The sequence below is a fragment of the Giraffa tippelskirchi genome, chromosome 7, assembly GCF_054371585.1.
Source record: "Giraffa tippelskirchi isolate mGirTip1 chromosome 7, T2T-mGirTip1v1.2.pri, whole genome shotgun sequence".
Classification (NCBI taxonomy): domain Eukaryota; kingdom Metazoa; phylum Chordata; class Mammalia; order Artiodactyla; family Giraffidae; genus Giraffa; species Giraffa tippelskirchi.
In genome coordinates this window covers 19,231,216-19,250,694 of record NC_137281.1, presented here as the reverse complement: position 1 = coordinate 19,250,694, position 19,479 = coordinate 19,231,216, and the positions used below count along the sequence as shown (strand labels likewise).

The following is a 19,479-nucleotide window of genomic DNA, read 5'->3' as shown; positions in this document are numbered from 1 at the left end:
ATTTTAGTTGGGGGCTAATTACTTTACAATATTGTAGTGGTTTTTGCCCTACATTGACATGAATCAGCCATGGGTTTACATGTGTGTGAACATTTTTAATTCAGCCAAGGGAGAAACTACATACATATATACAGAGGTTGGTTTTAGCTTAATCAACAAGGACAGGATCTTCAACAGGGCAACATACAATAACATCAAAGACAATACTGAAAGAAAGGCGGATGATAAAATTGGGGTCAAGCAGTCTTAAATTGAGGGCAATTTTTTGGCTCTACTTCCCTCACAGTAAGAAATACAGTTGGAGGACACTGGCCCAGGAACTGCCTGAGAGGTCCGAGCAAAGACACTGCCAAGGTGGCCTGTGGGCAGCTACTCTGTGGTCTGCACGGGGCAGGGCAGGGGAGGGACCTTCCTCAGTGTCATCTTATGAGGCAGAGGGGACCACACTCTCCATCACAGAATCATAATGCTTAAGCAGCAAGAAGTCATAAAGTCAGCTGCTGCCGCTAGCTCACACTCTCTCTTCCTCCACATCCCCCAGCCTGATGGTGGAGGCAGGAGGCCCTGAGTTCTTCAGCTCTTTACTCTTCAGCTCTGTCACTGGCAGGAGGAATCTCCTAAGGGTGGACTCTCTGTCCTGACTGCCTGGCAAGGTTACAAGGGGCAGAGCAAGGCAGTATTATTCATTCATTCATTCAGCAAACATTGAGTACCCACCAAGTGTTTAATTTAAAAATTAAAGGTTTAATGTAAACATTACCCTATGGTCCAGCAATTCCATGTGCATGATTCCACTTATATGAGATACTTACAGTAGTCAAATTCATAGAGACAGACTGTAGAATGGAGGCTATCAGGGGTCAAGGAAGGGTATGGGGAATTGCTGTCTGATGGGTACAGAGTTTCCTTTTAGCAAAATATAAAGAGTTCTGGAGATAGTGGTGATGATGGCTGCACAACAACGTGAATATGCTTAATGCCACTGAACTGTAGACTTAAAACTGGTTAAGATGGTAAATTTTATGTTGTGTATATTTTACCACCATTAAAATTAATCACAGGGACATCCCTGGTGGACCAATGGTAAAGAATTCATCAGCTTTCCAATGCAGAGGATATGGGTTTGATCCCTGGTCAGGGAACAAAGATCCCACACACTGCAGGGCAACTAAGCCTACACATCACAGCTAGAGAAGCCCCATGCTGCAATGAAGCTCCTGCACAGCCAACCAAAAATTACAGAAAAGGCGAGATGTGAACATGGTTGGAAGTTGGTGAGGAATTTAGCCAAGTGGACACCTTATAGGAGAGGGGACCTAGCAGAGGACAACACAGAAGCAACAGATCTGGAGGGAGAGCATGCTTGATGTGGTTGAATCACAACCACCCCCACACCCCATGCCCACAGGTGATGTTTCACGTGGCCAATGATGTCTTCAACCTTCCTGCCTTGCAAGCATGATTCGATTTACTGTCTGTGTGTTTAAGCCCCTGCCAGTCAGGTTTTGGGGCAAAGCATCTTGTAAAGTGCTTTCTTCTGGGCAGCACATGTGTCTGCAGATGACTTCGCAGACCACAAGCCCCATGAGGCACCCCAGGAGCGCCAAGCTGGCCCCAAAGTGAGACACCCACAGCTGCCAGTTGACGAGTTCCGTGCTGGAGACAAGCGCACAAGGAGGGGGAGAGAGAATGGCATTTCATGCTCCACAGAGGAATAAGGTCCTCGAGATATCAGACCCCGGAGGCTTAATGGGCTATGTTGATTCACCCGCTTGGCGATAAATAAACTTCATCATTCCCCAGTCTGCTGATAATTAGCTCTCAGACAAATCAGTGATCAAACTTAAAAAGATGGTCTGTGAACCACTAATCTCACAGAAGAACAATTGTACAAAAGTTTACTGTAGCCCTATGAAGGGAATTTTTATGAACCTTTTAAATCTGCTGATACACTTGGAGAGTGAGTGCATCAGTGGTGCATTTAAAAGACTACGTGGAAGTAAACATTTTACTGCATGTTTGGGAAGAAGGGAAAAGTTCGCCAAGATTCATATTTTTCTAGGGCAAACGAGGTCATGCACTGGTTTGCAGATGGTTTTCCCCCACCCCCAGTGGGTCTGTAAAGATGCGAGAAGGCCCCAAACTGCTGCTCTGTTACTCCTGGAGATTTATGGGGTCTTAATTAAATGCAATAGTAAACATTCTACCCAAGACAGACCAGGAGGCAACAGCTGGAAGATGGCACAGTGGCTGCCCCGCCCCCAGCCAAGACAACGGTGCCCACCTATGCCCTCCCACAGCCTGAGGGCTGGGACTGAGGAGCTGGGGCAGATGTGACCAAGACAAGGCTGGGCCTTCACCCCAACCTAGGCCCCGGGGTGGACAAAGAGAAGCCCCTTCTGCTTCTGTTCCCAGGCCCTTCCGGAGCCCACAGCAGCGACGTGATGAAGGAGTGCCCAGGGGGCCTCAGTTCCCACGTGGTCTCAGCAGGGAGGGGCCCCTGCTCAAGGGCACATTTGCCACTGTGGCTTCTGAGCCTCCAGAGCCCTTCCTTTCAGGTCCCCAGGCTCCTCTTTCCCTCCAGTGTCCTGCCCTCGCAGTCGAGAGGTGACCCATTTCCTGGTCAGTCAATCAGCTTCTTGAGCCAGGCTCCAAGTCTCAAGGAAGTGATGCAGGAAGCAAGCCCTTCACTCCAGCTCTGGGACCTGGATCTGCAGAAGCTGTTACACTATACAGATATCTTGGGCCACCTGACTTCCACCTCTTGGCTAAGCCTTGTTCTCTAGCCTTCCCTTCCTCTCTGGAGCTGTCTGGGAGCCTTCCAGGAAATTTCTAATGTGCTGATAATCACTGGAGTTAGTTTCAGGAACCTGTTAGCAAGGAATTCTGACGGGTACAGATGGGCATAGAACCAGGGCACACTGCTAAGACAATCCGAAAAAGTGTTTGCACCTCATATCTCTAGGAAAATGCTCATTTTGCCTCCAAAGACACTACCTTAGCAGGAGCAGTGTGTCTGTTGTTCAGTGTCTAAGTTGTGTCCAACTCTTTTCAACCCCATGAACTGCAGCATGCCAGGCTTCCCTGTCCTCCACTGTTTCCCGCAGTTTACTCAAACTCACGTCCATTGAGGCAGTGAGGCCATCCAACCATCTCATTCTCTGTTGCCCCTTCTCCTCCTGCCCTCAATCTTTCCATCATCAGGCCTTTTTCCAATGAGTCAGTTCTTTACATCAGGTGGCCAAAGTATTGGAGCTTCAGCTTCAGCATCAGTCCTTCCAATGAATATTCAGGACTGATTTCCTTTAGGATCAACTTGTTTGATCTCCCTGCTGTCCAAAAGACTCTCAAGTCTTCTCCAGCACCACAGTTTGAAAGCATCAATTCTATGGAGCTCAGCTTTCTTTATGATCCAACTCTCACATCCATACATGATTACTGGAAAAACCATAGCTTTGACTAGACGGACCTTTGTCAGCAAAGTGATGTCTCCGCTTTTTAACATGTTGTGCCTCTCTAGGGGTTCAAATGAAGGCCCAAGTAGCTATGAGTTCATTAGTTCAACAGCCAGAAATAAGCCTTGGAATTCATAGTCTTTATGGAAGCAGGGCTGGACTCCTAAGCAGGATTCTCAGGTTGTAAGAGTCAGGAGCCGTCACAAACCAGGATGCCCCAGTGCAGAACCCTGAGTTTACTTTTTTCTTATGGAAAAATGTACCATTTTAACCATTTTTTAAAACATATCAGTCTTTTAAAATTTTTTAAATATTTATTTATTTTTGGCTGCCTCGGATCTTAGTTGCAGCATATAGGCTTAGTTGCCCCACGGCGTGTGGGATCTCAGTTCCCAGACCAGGGATCAACCTGCGACCCCTGAACTGGAAGGCGGATTCTTCTGTTTGTTTGTTGGGGGGGTTTTTTTTGTTTTTTTTCTTTTGTAGAGGAGTTGTTGATTTCCTGGTTTTTTTAAAAATGGAGAATAATAATTTTTTATTTATTTTTAATTAGAGAATAATTGCTTTACAATGTTGTATTGGTTTCTGCCATACAACATTGTGCATCAGTCACCACTGGACCATCAAGTGTGTCCCTTAAGCAGCATTAAATATATCCATTGTTTGGCAACCATCACCATCATCCACCTCCAGAATATTTTCATCTTCCCACACTACAACTCTGTACCCATTAAATAATAACTCCCCATCATCCTCTCCTTCAGCCTCTGAAACCACCATTCCACTTCCTGTCTCAATGAATTTGCCTACTCTAGGTATCTCATATAAATGGAATCATATAGTACTTGTCTTTTTGTGATTGGCTTTTTTCAATAGGTTCAACCATGTTGTAGCTTGTGTCAGAATTTCCTTCCTTCTTAAGGGTGAATAATATTCTAATTGTAAATCTATACCACATGTTGTTTATCCATTCATCCATTGATGGACACTTGGGTTGCTTCCACCTTTGGGCTATTGTCAATAATGCTGCTATGCACACAGGTGTATAAATATCTGTTCAAGTCCCTGCTTTCAAATCTTTTGGCTGAATTTACTTTTGAAGACTGCCAAATGTGGGTTGCATGGCCTGGTCTTTTTATACAGGTGATTTACATGAATAATGTCTTTCTGAGTGCTTGCTCTGTGCAGGGCTCGTGCCAGATTCAAGAGACACAAAGATGGATAAGCTGAGGGCCTTCTACAGCACCCACCAGGAAGACAAGAGGCTCCAGGGTGGAAATTTTAGGAATAGCAGCTACATCACTCCCACAATGGGGAGACAGGAATGCCAATAACTCCTCTAGGAGGTCTGGGAGGAAAAGGCCAGTGTGGACTGGTGGGGCGCTGGTGAGTCGTCAAGGGTACTGCAACGTGGAGCAGCAGCAGGGACCACCATGACTGGGTCCTTGCATTGTGTGATCACAGCCTGTTGGTGCCTCATTAAAGAAGGTTCAGGGGAATTCCCTGGTAATCCAGTGGTTAGGACCCAGCACTCTCACTGCCAGGGTCCTGGGTTCAATCCCTAGTTCGGAATTTAACACCCCACAAGCAGCATAGTGAATCCAAAAAAAAGAGTCCAAGAGAGGACTTTCAAAGGCTCCTCCTTTGGGGTGGAAACAAGAGAGCTGCCCACACCCACACAACAAGGACTTCACGTCAGTTTACAAAGGATGGCAGTGAACCTCTCAGTGCATGTGATCTTGGATAAGCTCCCTGAACCCCTGTTACTTCATTTGAAAACTCATCAAGTAGTTGCCAGAACTAAACGGGATGATCCATGTAGACCCTGGGCTCAGTCCCTAGCCAGATACACCCTCGCAATGTTGACTATTTCTCCCCAGGCCATGAGCTCCATCTGAGCAGGAATCCTCATCACTGCATCTCCAGGGCCTAGCACAATGCCTGACAGTGAGTAAGTGTATAATAAATATTTTTTTAAATTCTCTTATCTTCAAATTTTAAGCCACAAAGGAAAACAAGATGGGCACAGGTGAATGGGTAGCATAGTGAATACTGTCTCTCAGTAAAAGTCACCCTTCTGGCTTACCTCCCCAGCACTGGGGCTAGAGCTCTGCAAACTGCTTTCTCCACACTCCTGTGCTGGCTGACCCACTTCAAACGAGGCTCTGCTATAGGAAGTTCTAGAAGAAAACTGGCTTTCCAGGTGGCTCAGTGGTAAGGAATCTGCCTACCAATGCAGGAGATGCAAGAGACATGGGTTCGACCCTGGGTCAGGAAGATCCTCTAGAGAAGGGAATGGAAACCCACTCCAGTATTCCTGGCTGGAGAATCCCATGAACAGAGAAGCCTGGTGGGCTACAGTCATGGGGTCACAAAGAGTTGGACACAACTGAGCGACTGAGCACGCATTAGGAGAAAACTGACAGATTCAAGGTGGGAAGAGCCACTGACCCAGCTTCCACACCTCCTCCAGCAGAAGCGGCAGCCCCCACAGCAGAGGAGGACCAGCAGGGAAGCTGGCAGCAGCCAAGGCAGTAAAAGTGGCAGCGGCAGCAACCCAGAAAGTGCAGGCCTGGCTTATTGCTCAAGCCACTCGTTTGCAACTGCACCCAGGGCTCCAGACTATGGGTGCTGTTTTTGATATACCCAGGAGTGGATAACTGACTGGACTCCAACTGATACCATCAGCTGATTCTAGAACAAGCGTCTAGGGGCTCAGGGTGGCCTTCTCCCAGGGCCGCTCTAGATGTAGCGTCTCCTCTTCACCTCTGCACAGTCAAGGTGGTTTTGAGGAAGCTCTATCTGAGACACAGGACACTTCATACAGTTGTGCTGGTTGTTCACTGCACAAAAGCATCCTGCTAAGGGCATATATGCAGCTGAGCTCTGCACTCCAAGCCCTGTATCTAGAATGCTGCACTTCAATACATATTGCACAACACAGGGAATATAGGCAATAACTTTAATCAAGCATAATCTATAAAAAATTAGTCACTGTGTTCTATATCTGAAACCAGTATAATGTTATAAATCCACCATACTTAAATCTAAAAATTTTTTAAATCAAGTTATATATTTGTTTACATATACTGGAGTGGGTAGCCATTCCCTTCTCCAGGGGATCTTCCCAACCCAGGAATTGAACCGGGTCTCTCGCATTACAGGCAGATTACCATCTGAGCCACCACAGAAGCCTAGATATAGAATATTCAAAGAGATAAAAGAAGAAACTTCCCAGTAAATTATTTTTACAACTAGAACATCTATAAATGAAGACCATGGGCTTTGAAAATTAAAAAATAAACACTCAATATATATTGTAGAATGCTGCACTCCCCCGGAGGAGGCCTTTTTTTAACTTAAACCTAGGCTGGTGGTGATCCTGCTGAGATGCTTCTAGGCCCAAGCGGACTTGGTGAGGCAAGATCTTTCCCCAAAACCCCAAAGGCCCTAGCCTCCTCCCAAGTAGTCCCCGAGGCTGTTTTCTGAGATGCCTGGAGCATTTCAGAGGAGAAGAATTTCAGCTAGCATTGATGGGCATTTCCACTCAAGTGGAGACCAGGCCAGAACAGACTTACGACTCAGCAGACCTCCGGAAGCTGCTCCAAACCTGGCCTTCTGCTCCTCAGCCCATCCCAGGCCTCCTTTCCACTGCATGTGGCTCTGAGCTGACTGCAGAGAGAAAACAGGAAGTAGCAGCTGCTCTCTTGGGGCTCCTGGACATGGGGACCCCAGCAAGCCACAAACCTCTCTCCATGCCTTCTCCTGCAACATGAAGAGCCCAGGCAGCTACTCCAAGCTCTCCCCAAATCACGTGTTCCCCAGTCCAGGCCTCAATGCTACCGGGCATCTGTGCCCATACGACATTTGTAAAGGGCTTCAGGTATTCTGATGACTGCAATAAAATGAAACAAGCCCTCCCCCCACCCTGTCTCTGGGCTCCCTAACCCTTGCAGAGTTTATCACTTCTTTTCCTGTTGTTCAGGAAAAGCAGGGGAGCTGGGAGACCATACCACCCACCAGGTTCACTGGAACTGAGGCATCTTATTCCTGTGGGAGAATGAGTGCACGTATATGCTTGAAACCCTCCAACAACCCCTCGCCATATGTGTCGATTTAAATGGAAACCGAACGGGAGAGGATTCTGACGACAGTCTGTCACTGACAGCGCTACTTCCTCCAGTTAATTTATGTCTTCCGTAATCAAGCTGATGCTTTTTAAAAGGCTCCACCTGTGATGGCACTTTTTTGCCCATACGTTCACATTCAAAGGTCCCCAGCCTGGGCGCTAATAGTCATTTGAAGACACCGCACTCTGCTAGTACTTTATCTTCCTGGCTCTTTACCTGTATTAATTAATTAGTGCTATAAATACAACCAGCACATGACTCTTCGAGAGCTAATCAGTCACTGACTCAGCTCAGGACCTTGAGGGAAATTAGGAAAATTGAATCTTTCAAAAGTTGGACCCATACAAGGTAACTTTGTCGATTCTGGCCCGAGGGTCAGTGGGGACAGGCTTGATTTAGGCTCCAACTGGGTAGAAAAGCAATTTCCTTAACAGCAAGCCAGCAACCCCGGTTAAGGTGATACAGACCCACTCCAAGTAAAACACAGATGATGTTTTCTTGCAGGTTGAGTGTACTGGCATTTACTGAGGACCTACTGTATGCCTCATCCTGGGCTACATGGTAAGTGTTGGGGGACAGGCTTAGGCCTATCCTATGACATTGTCTTGGTGGGGTTAGCAAAGCCAGAATACAGTCTACAGTCAGAAACATGCTATCCTACGCTGCCTAGCTCACCTGGTCATTGGCTGGTCTAAGAAGAAGGTTAAAGAAGAAAACCTGTTGACTCAACCACAGGCTTTGAGGACTACTCTAACTGCTGATCCAGAACTACCTCTATTTAGTTTGGACCTTACCACTGAGTTTCTGGGTCCAAATTTGCTTCTGATTCCACGGTTGGCCCCCTGGGTTCTGTAAATGAACCCTTGGCCCCACCCTGCAGGCCTCTGCCCTGAATCTGGCCTTCAGATTATCTGGTCTCAGGTAAATACGGCCACCTGAGGTGAGCTGAGGAAGGGGACCTGAAATCCCTACAGCCAACCCAGGAACATTCAGCTGAGTTTTCTTCTATTAACTGGAGAATAAAGAACTCATCTCATCCAGGGTCTTTCCCTGAGCCTGTAGCCACTGGCTGGTACTTATATCTGTGAGTGGAAGCATTGCTTTGATCTCTCCCTGGTGGCTCACTGGTAAAGAATCTGCCTGCCAATGTAGGAGACAGAAGAGATGTGGGTTTGATTCCTGGGTTGGGAAGATCACCTGGAAAAGGAAATGGCAACCCACTCTAGTATTCTTGCCTGGAGATTTCCATGGACAGAGGAACCTGGCAGGCTACAGTCCATGGGGTTGCAAAAAGAGTCGGACATGACTTAGTGACTAAATAACAAACAAATCTGCTTTTAATTTTGTCCACCTTGCCAGTTAAATCCAGTGATGCTGTTACATGCAGGCTCTGGGTTGGGCATTGGGGGATCAGGGATACAAGAGCCTGAGACATGACCCTAACAAAGGCGACAGGCTGCCTGGGACTCTGGCTGGGAGCTCCGGCCTTGGGAAGATGCATGAGTACACAACAGTGTCAAGTTCACAAGAAGCCTTGAAGGTACAGGATGGGAGAGATGGACTCTGCCGGCTTCTTTGTGTGGGGAGTGGAGAAAGTGGGGAGGAGGTCAAGAGGCACTATGTAAGAGGGCCCCTCCCAAGAGGGAGGATTTAGTAGCAACAGAGGAGAAAAGCAGGCTCCCCAGGTGGCACTAGTGGTAAAGAACCCGCCTGCCAATGCAGGAGACAAAAGAGACTCGGTTTCGAACCCTGGGTCAGGAAGATGCCCTGGAGGAAGGCGTGGTAACCCACTCCAGTATTCTTGCCTGGAGAATCCCACGGACAGAGGAGCCTGGTGGGGTACGATCCATAGGGTCACAGAGAGTCAGACACAACTGAAGTGACTTAGCACGCACATGCCCACACACACAAGGAGAAAAGCATCACAGGGCAAGGGAAGCTTGTGAGCAAGAACAAGAATACAGGGGCCATGCTCAGGATACCTCATTAAACACGGATCCTGAAAACTCTCATTGGCTTCCACACTTGGTAGATTTTACTTCCTCCTTCCCTGACCAAATCCTTCACCTTCAGCCCATCAGGCATCTTCTGACAGTAGTGAAAGCAGAGACAGTTCCCCTCAGAGCCAGTTCGTAAGGAAATGGTCTCTTTGTGCCTCTCTGCCTTCCCACCATTTTCTGCAACCCCACGGACCAGGTCTATTTTGAGGCAACCCCTCTGCACAGAAGGAGGTGATTTTTCTTCTTGCTTCTTTGCAGCAACAAACCACCCCCAGATATTTTGCTTTCACTCCTCCCTGAAGGGTCCAAAAGGTCCAAACACAGATGCTTCCTCGCCCACATAGAAATGGGAAAGTCCTACGATGGGACAAAGTCAATCTGGGTAGCTACAGGTTGAAGACTGTAGCTACAGGTTGAAACTGACAAAGGAAAATACCAATTCTTATTTCTTTAAGATTTTCACTCAATGCTAACAATGAACTCTCAGGCTGGAGGGGGCCCAGGACACCCTCGGGAGCCCACGAGAGGTTCCTACTGAGGCTGTCCAGGGACACATGCCACCACCTGCTGATGGACACTTGTTCATATTTTACCTGCCTGGTGAAAGCCACAGTTTTGCTGGTGCCCTGTCAAAGCCGCCTCTGCTTTCAGGAAGGCGACAGACCCTCTGTAAAGGATCTTCAGGAACACCAAGCCACTGCCTGCTACCAAGCGTGGAGCCCTACCTCTGCCAACAGACAGAAAACCTTCTACCTCCTAGCCACTTCCTCTCCTGGCTAATGTCTTGAATGCCTTCCAGGGGTGACTCTCAAGGCCGCCTACTCCTGCCATCAATGCCCTTCTCCAAACTTCCTGAGGCAGAGGGGCTTCCCTCAAGATCACCCATGGAATACTATGAAACCCAGCTCCCCAGATAAATGAATGCGTGAGTGAATGAATTATTAACTATTGTCCTCTCAAAAGACCTAGAAGAGTTTGACAGAAAACAGTAAAGTTCTGTAATGTAATTATCCTTCGATTAAAAAAATAAATTAAAAAAGACCTAGAAGAATAATAGATGTACAAGATTTAAGCCCAGGATCCTGTACCACTTAGTAGCATTCAGATCTTCCAACTTAGGAAAGCTAACTATCCACACCAACTATCTCAGGAAACAGCAACCTTCAAAAAGGAGTGAGCAGCTCGTCTCCAAATGTGTGTAAGCAGAGGTGCAGGGGCTATCTGTTCTGAGCCAGAGATATTCTAGCCTTGTGCTACCTGTGTGATCCATGGATCAGCTGCACCAGACTCATCTGGGACCAGTTAGAAACGCAGAACCTTATTAGAAACACCCACCCGTGTAGACACTGTACTTTAGAGCAAGGGCCCAGGTAATCCACATGCATATTAAACTTTGAGAAGTGGAGGGTCCCAGCCCCAGCTGCATATTAGAATCACCTGGACAAGTTTCATTCTTAAACACCAGTTCCCAGGTCCACCTGTGTGCATGCGTGCTAAGTCGCTTCAGTCGTGTCCGGTTCTTTGCAACCCTATGGACTGTAGCCTGCCAGGCTCCTCTGTCCATGGGATTCTCCAGGCAAGAATACTGGAGTGGGTTGCCATTTCCTCCTCCAGGAGATCTTCCCAACCCAGGGATCAAGCCCCTGTCTCTTACATCTCCTGCATTGGCAGGTAGGTTCTTTACCAGTAGAGCCACCTGGGAAGCCCCAGGTCCATCTACAAGCAAGTAAATCAGAATCTCTGAGGGTAGGATCCAGTTGCTTGTATTTTTTTTTTTTATTTCTCCTAGGGATTCTAAATTAGAACTGCTGTCATAGAAGATTCCGGCACTTCATATCAGGCTAGACTTGAGGTATTTTCTTTCTCTTCTCTATTGTTATTTTTGACAGCATTTTTTACACGGGTTTTTAAAAATCAACACATAGGAACTTCCTTAGTGCTCCAGTGGTTAAGATTCTATGCTTCCAATGCAGGGGACATGGGTTTGATCTCTGGTCAGGGAACTAAGATTCCACATGACACGTGGCATGCTCAAAAAACAAAAAATAAAATAAAAATCAACAAATACAACCTAGTTTTATAGGGAAGAGCAAGTCTTCCTCCATCTCTGATCTTTAGTGTCCCAATTTCCCTCCGCAAATGCAACCACTGTTACCAGATTTTCATGTTCTTTCAGAACCTTTCTGTGCCTGACCATGTATATACATCCACATGTATATGCCCTTCATATACACAGTGGTGTCAAACTACACATGCTGTTCCTGCATCTTGCTCTTTTCACTTAGTATATCTTAGTGATCACTCCATAGAAGCAAACATAATTCCACCTCACTCTTTTTGGCAGTGACGTATTATTCTAGTGCGTGCATGTAACAGTAAATAAGTCTCCAATTGATGGACATTCAGGTTGCTTCTAATTTTTTGCTTCCACAAACTATCTGCAATGAATGAGACATAAACTAGCAGGGCTTCCCAGGTGGCTCAGGGGTAAAGAATCTGCTTGTTTATGCAAGAGACTCCGGTTCAATCCCTGGGTCAGGAAGATCCCCTGGAGGAGGAAATGGAAAGACATACACTAGCACCCACTGAAGTCACTCCTTCCCTGTTTTTCTACCATAACTGTTTTTCACAGCACGTTTCGGTACCCCCTCGGGGTGCATGTTTACTGTGCAGACTGGGACACTTTCAAGAGCAGAAGGGGATGTCACTGACAGTTACAATGAGGACATAAATGTGACCAGCCCAGGCAACTGGGATGCATCATCATCCTACCTGACTTGCTGCATACATGTTCCTTGTGTGCTTTGTTTATCATCCGCCTCCTCCACCAGAACACAAGTTCCTGGAGGGTAAGAGCTAGTCTGTTCTGTTCACCATTGTTTCTTCGCCGCCTAGAACAGTGCCTGCAATGCAACAGGAGCTCATTAAATATGTGGTGGGTGAATAAATCAACAATAATGAATAAATATCTTTGGACATTCATCACTGGGGCGTGTGAGTCTATCTTTAGGATAAATTCCTAGAAGGTGAGTAACTGCATCTTATAACTGGATGGATGTGACTGTCTTGTAGTCCATGGAGTATATACACTAATATATAATATTAGTGTATATACTAATAACACTCCCACCAGCACTGAGAGTGGACCCTCTCTGCCCCTCTTGACCCTCAGGGCCGCATCTGAGTGGGCATGTGGTGCACAAATACAGGTGCACAGGCACATCACATAGTAAGTCCCCTACATACGAACCTTCAAGTTGAGAAGCTTCAAAGATGCGAACGTGCGTCTGCATGTCCAATCACGTAAGTTAGTTCACATGTCTGGTATACATTGTCACTTGCGTGCATCCTCTACAAGCAGTTGTGCTTCTGGGTACTTTACTGTGCAGTGCTACACAGAGTACAGTAGGGCAGTATCTTTACTTCAAGCCCAGAATGTCCTGAAGCAAGCATCAAAGCAGAGACGATGTAGTCATACTGTTCTGTACTACCGCACTTTTCAAGGTACCATACTGTAAGATTAAAAATATTTTCTTTGTTTTTTTGTGTTTTTTTTTTTGTGTTATTTGGGTGAAAAGTATTGTAAGCCTATTATAGTACAGTACTACACAGCCGATTGTATTAGTTGGGTACCTAGGCTAATTTTGTTGGACTTACAAACAAATTAGACTTGATGAACGTGCTCTCGAAACGGAACTTATTCGTATGGAGAGGACTTTCTGTACTCAATATCTTCCCACACAGAGACCCATTGCTACAGGGCAGCCATGGCCGTGGCCAAGCACTAGACATTCTGACTTCCCAAAGGCATGCATTTGGTTCAGAGGCAGGTTGAGGAAGAGGCCCTCCTCTCATCAGCTGATGACGGTGTTTGGGGTATCCTCTCTTCTCCCTGGCCCCCCTCATAGGCAGGATCAACTTTTGCAAATTGCCTTCCAGACCCCTGACTATCAGATACAGCATGGAAACACCTAGTTCAGGCCTGGCTAAATAAATGTTTAATTAATTAATCAATCAAGCCAAATCAAAGATTAGGTTGATTATCTAGATTTTTTTTGTCTATACAATGCTAGGCAACTGGTTAATTGCTTTTTCTTTTTTTCCTTCAAGTTTTACCCTGAAATGACAATATGTTTTGGAATTACGTACAAAGAGCCTCAGAGGTCAAAAACCTGATAAGTACGAAATATTCCCAGGGTGTCCTTAAGAGCAGATTGCCGCAGAAGCAATAGTCATTATCCTAGAAGTCGATGCCTTAATGTTACCATACTGCTGAGGCATAGAATACCCAGGCTTATGATAGGATAACTAAAATCCGCAAATACGGTTCTATGAAAATAAAAAAGCCAAACTCAGAAAACCGACATCAGCATTATTTTCCCCTCTGAGGATGTCCATGCATATGCTGATCATAAAGACAAAGGAATGTGCTATTGCATAAGATTCTTAATTGTGCCTCTCCCTGTAGGATCCCATCGGAATCTCAGCATGGCGTAGCTCTGTAAGAAAACAATGTGTTGGGTAAAGGGTAGGAAAGTGAAAACCTGGTATTCAAACAACCACAATGAGGGGAAATGCTGCATGGTCCCTGTGTTTAGTAAACTTCCCATGGATCATGGAGGTTTCTAGGAAACCCCATCCAATAGCCTCACGGAGCCCCATGTTGCCCCATGAATATATGAATTGAGTCACATATTCAATTAAGAGGCTCAAACTGTCCGCCTTAGTTTCACTTACAGATCACAGGATGCTGAGATTTTTGTGCTGTTTATTTTTATATCATATCAGATTAGGCCTTTATATCATATCAGATTAGGCCTTTCTGGCTATCCATCTCATTGGAATTGTATTCTTGGTGGACTTGGGGCAGAATAAAGTAACGTGTTCCAAGGGCCTTCTCTGACCGTGCCACAACCAGGCACCCAAGGCAGCAGTCACATCCAGAACCTGCCACTTCTCTGTCACCGGCAGCAGGTTGCCCCAAACAGGCCCAGGACCTCAGGAAGGGGCAGAACATGGAGCAGGAAATCCTAGCAGTTCCAGTAGCAACTGGAAATTTCGAATCATTCCAGGAGCTGAAAAAATAATTTACAAAGGCATCATTCCCTGACTTTCTAAAGATCTGCCTTTGATTTTTTTCAGAAGCTCTTTTGGGTTGAGTTAGAGCACTCACTCACACATTCGTCTGGGAGCGGTGCTCTGGCACCAGCCCATGCCTCAGAGACTGCCAGGAGTACTCCAGTGGCTGGTGGAGGCCTCCGATTCCTTGCAGTCTGAGCCCGAGCGCAGAGATGCGTGATCCCGACCATAAGCGCTGCCTTCACAGGCTGTCGGGGAGTGTGAACCTGGGACAGCAGAGCTGGCAGGCAGCCCTGCAGTAGCCACTTCCTCCTCCACCCGCAGTGATGCAAACACGCAGAAAGATCGAAAGCTGTGGCTTCAGAACTTCCCTCTTCTCAACGCTGTGAACACATGCGCAGACACACATGGTGTACGTGGAAGTAGACATGTCAACACGCACTTCTGTCCTGTGTGGATCTTCACGGTCAACTCAATATCTTTCAATGATGCAACTCAGCATTCAGGAGAGGCAACCTGAGCCTGGCTGAAGACTGATACCCACTGGTTCTCAAGGAGTCCAAGCTTCAATCAAGGTCCACCAAGGCTTCAGGGACTGTGGTCTGGGGACCTGGCAACCATGCAGGACGTTTGTGCCTTCCTCAAGCCTGAATCACCTGTGAGGGGACATGTGTCCAGGGTCTGAATGCTAGACTATGTATCAGAAAGCACAGAAGTGGTGTCCAGAGGGGCAGCACCTTGAGGCGTAGACCCCAGAGCTGGCACTAGTCTTCCTGGGGTACTCACATTTTCTCCCACAATTCATCTTTCAATAAGAGCCACAGTACGACCTCTTAACAGATGGCAGCTATGAACAGCTTGGTTCCAAATTGTCTGTGTCTGTCTGTTTTTAAAAGAAGAGGAAGAGCTGTCTTTCCTGAGGACTCAGTCACTGAGAGCCACATGAGTTGCTGTGGAAAGAATGCACCCTCGGCAGCAAGCAGGCTTGGGTTCAGTCTCTGGCTCTGCCATCAGGGGCTGGGTGACCTCCAGCCAGTTTCAGAACCTCTTGGATCTTTGCTTTCTTTATCTTTAAAATAGGGATGATAGCATTCACTCCCTGGAGTTCATTGTTGAGGATTAAAGATAAGATATATGAAACGTTTTGTACCCAATAGGAGCGTGGCATATGGAGGGGAGGTGGGCGCTGTGGTTACTTCCTGAGTAGGAAAACTCAAACAACTTGTGGTCTTCCCTCTGCTGCAGGGTAACCTTCCCCAGGACCTTCCAAGAAACAAAGATCAGACCAGCACACTCCTATAAAGGGTCATAACTGTGGGATTGACCACAGAAAACAAGAGTTGGAGATGTTTGGAGTAGGAATGGGTGATAAAGCGGTATGTGGGCAGGAAGCAGAGGTCTGGCTTAAGAGAAAAGGGAGGAAAACCTTGTGCTAAGGGGGCCCTCCCACAGCCCTGATAGAACAGAGAGGAACTGATGGGTGACCACCAGAGAGAGGAGCGCCACTGAAACACCTAGGAAACTCACCAGAGTCTTCATCAGCAGGTCCCAACCCCACGATCTTTTACATTTATTTATTTATTTATGTATCTATTTGTTTGACTGTTTTGGGTCTTAGTTGTGTGGCACACGGGATCTTCGATCTTCCTTGCAACCTGTGAGATCTTTAGTTGTGGTGTGTGAACCCTTAGTTGCAACCTATGGGTTCTAGTTTCCTGACCAGGGATTGAACTGGAGTCTCCTGCATTGGGAGCATGGGGACTTAGCCACTGGACCACCAGGGAAGTCCCCCCACGTCATGGTCTTCATGCCCACACAATGGGCCTTCAGTAGCAGACCTCACACATATACATAGTCATCAAGAATGAGGGGACAAGCCCTATGCAAGTTACCAGTCAGCCCCAATTAAAGACAGAGAAGGCAATGGCACCCCACTCCAGTACTCTTTTGCCTCGAAAATCCCATGGACGGAGGAGCCTGGCAGGCTTCAGTCCATGGGGTAGCTGAGTCAGACACGACTGAGCAACTTCACTTTCACTCTTCACTTTCATGCATTGGAGAAGGAAATGGCAATCCACTCCAGTGTTCTTGCCTGGAGAATCCCAGGGACGGGGGACCCTGAGGGGCTGCCGTCTATGGGGTCGCACAGAGTAGGACACAACTGAAGCAACTTAGCAGCAGCAGCAGCCACTTAAAGAACAACTCCCTGCAGGATCATCTAAGACTACTGTAAAGTCTAAAAGGACCCCTGGGCACCTAGCTGGGTCACGGGGAGGAGCCCCTCCCTTCTGTGCATGGGGATGAACTGAGAGGACTTTGGCATTCCAACGTGGGGCAGTTACACCTCATCACAAAGGAAGTAGAGAATGTTGTTCATCATTCCATCATTCTCGTCCAGGAAGTCAGATACACAATGGGAGGTTGTCAATATGGCTCCCTGAGCAGCAAAGAGAGACTGAAAAAAGCCCCTGGGCAGCCAGTTTAGGAGTCTACACGATGTGGTGGGACTAAAGGAGAAGGGGGAAATATTGCATTTCAGACTTCTTCCTGGAGACAAACTATATCTGTTTAGAGGAAATACTCTGACAAGCTGCCTATAGTTTGGGGGTAAAACTCCAGGAGAATTTTCAAGTAATAAAGATGGCCAGCATACTGCCTGCTAAAGAGGGTCCTGTGTGATCGTCTATATGTACAATGAATAAACAACAAAGTCCTAATTTATAGCACAGAGAACTATATTCAATATCCTACGACAAACCATAATGGAAAAGAGTATTTTTAAAAAGAATGTGTATATATATACACATACCTATCACTGAATAACTTTGCTGTGCAGCAGAAATTAACACACTGTAAATCAACTATTCTTCAATTTAAAAAAAATTGATAAAGAGCATCTTATCCACTGGAGGATGCTTTGTTTCATTTGTTTTGGGTTTGTGACTTTGCGGGTAGGACTGAAGAAAGAGCTGAGCAGTTTGGCATAGAGAGGAGAGAGATTTTGGATCCTGATATGATGAAAAGCCAGGTGCTGACAGTTGGGAATGCTCAACAGTGGTCATCAGTAACCAGAACTTCCTATTGAGGGTGCTATGCCGTGCTGCGCTTACTTGCTCAGTCGTGTCAGACTCTTTGTGACCCCATGGACTGTAGCCCGCCAGGCTCCTCTGTCCCTGGGGATTCTCTAGGCAAGAACACTGGAGTGGCTTGCCACGCCCTCCTCCAAGGGATCTTTCCAACCCAGGGGTCAAACCCAGGTCTCCCACATTGCAGGCAGATTCTTTACTGCCTGAGCCACCAGGGAAGCCCAAGAATACTGGAGTAGGTAGCCTATCCCTTCTGCAGGGGATCTTCCTGACCCAGGAATCGAACCAGGGTCTCCTGCATTGCAGGCAGATTCTTTACCAGGGAAGCCCACTGAGGATGCTAGAAGGTCATCATGCTATGACTCTCTCTGCCATCCCAGGGCTCATGAGTGCCTTCGGGAGTAAGGACTTGCGGAGTGCAAGGGCAATGTCTAAGTCGATATGTGCACAAAACACAAGCACAATGCTTAGACACAGAGGCCAGGGGATGAGGTCAACTTGGCATCAGGACTGGAAAGAAAACACAGGGTAGGAGACAGAAGCTTGGGTGCAGGCTCAGCTCTGCCATTAATGATTTTTGAGACCCTGGAAAAGCTCCTTTCCCCTCTGGGCTTTATTTACCCAACCTTAAAATGGACTCAGGGCCTTCCAGCTCTAACATTCTACAGCTCTGATTTCAGTTCAACCCTCTCCACAATACAGCGCGAGATAATGCTAGCTATTAGCAGAGCATTTGTGCATTTATATGGAATGTGTCTCACAAATTACATGTGCAAAGAACTGCTCAGATTAAACTGTAAGATCACTTCAGATGCACTATTGATTTTCATTATTTTTGTTTTCTCCATCCCTGAGTTCCCTGCCACCATCCCCTAATTTGATTTTTACCCAGCAGAAAAATCTCTGCCATCTCTTTCTAATCATCAGCTCATGAAGTCACAGAACTTAGCAGTCTGAGCAAGCAGGCTGGTCTGGATAGAATTTTATCCTTCCAGAGGGATGATGGTTTCTGACCTCCTGGAGCCAGAAGGAGTTTCTCTGGCTAGAGCAGTAGGTGTCTTTCAGTGGCAATGTGAAGGACCAATCATGCATGCATACCCAGTCTTCTCATATAATAAAGAAAAGCAACTTATGTTGTGAAAAATTATCCTGCTAAAGCACAAGTGCTTTTTTGCCCCTACCATGCAGGTTCAATCCCTGGGCCAGTAAGATCCCCTAGAGGAGGGCATGGCAACTCACTCCAGTATTCTTGCCTGGAGAATCCTATGGACAGAGGAGTCTGGTGGGCTATGGTCCATAGCATCGAAGAGTTGGACACAATTAAAGTGACTTAGCATGCATATGCATGCTGTACAACTGAGAGTGCTATACAGCTCTCCTCCATGGAAGCTCTTCCAGGGCCCAACTTCCCACACTTTTCACCTTGCTTCCTTGCACTGACTGGGCTGTGTAGCTTCTAGACAGCATCAGTTTCCCAGAAGGACAAGCAAGCTGGTTTCTAGCAAATAAGCCTCTCCTGAGTGCAAGGGCCATCCAGGGGACTGAAATCCCTTGAGTGTCCATTCCAGTATTTCCCCTCTGATTCACGGTCATCCCAGGACAGGTTAGGTCTGCATACAAACCCTGGGATATTAACACTGGACACTGCTCTGCTTCTGATACTGAGGAACAGTCATGGATGACTGCATGGAATGACTGACTTCAATGCCAGAGCAACAAGATCCACAAC

General features: G+C 46.8%; 1 long non-coding RNA gene across 1 annotated transcript in view; it reads right to left on the bottom strand.

Moving 5' to 3' along the window:
- The window catches only part of LOC145513609 (uncharacterized), a 50,843-nt gene extending 33,889 nt beyond the window's left edge, over positions 1–16,954 (bottom strand). The window contains exons 1-4 of the long non-coding RNA XR_014059580.1: positions 16,192–16,954; positions 12,836–13,097; positions 12,358–12,488; positions 7,034–7,127 (exon numbers count right to left, since the gene is read on the bottom strand). This is a non-coding gene — a long non-coding RNA (uncharacterized LOC145513609). The remainder of the gene's footprint in view (positions 1–7,033; positions 7,128–12,357; positions 12,489–12,835; positions 13,098–16,191) is intronic.
- Positions 16,955–19,479: the final 2,525 nt, after the last annotated feature.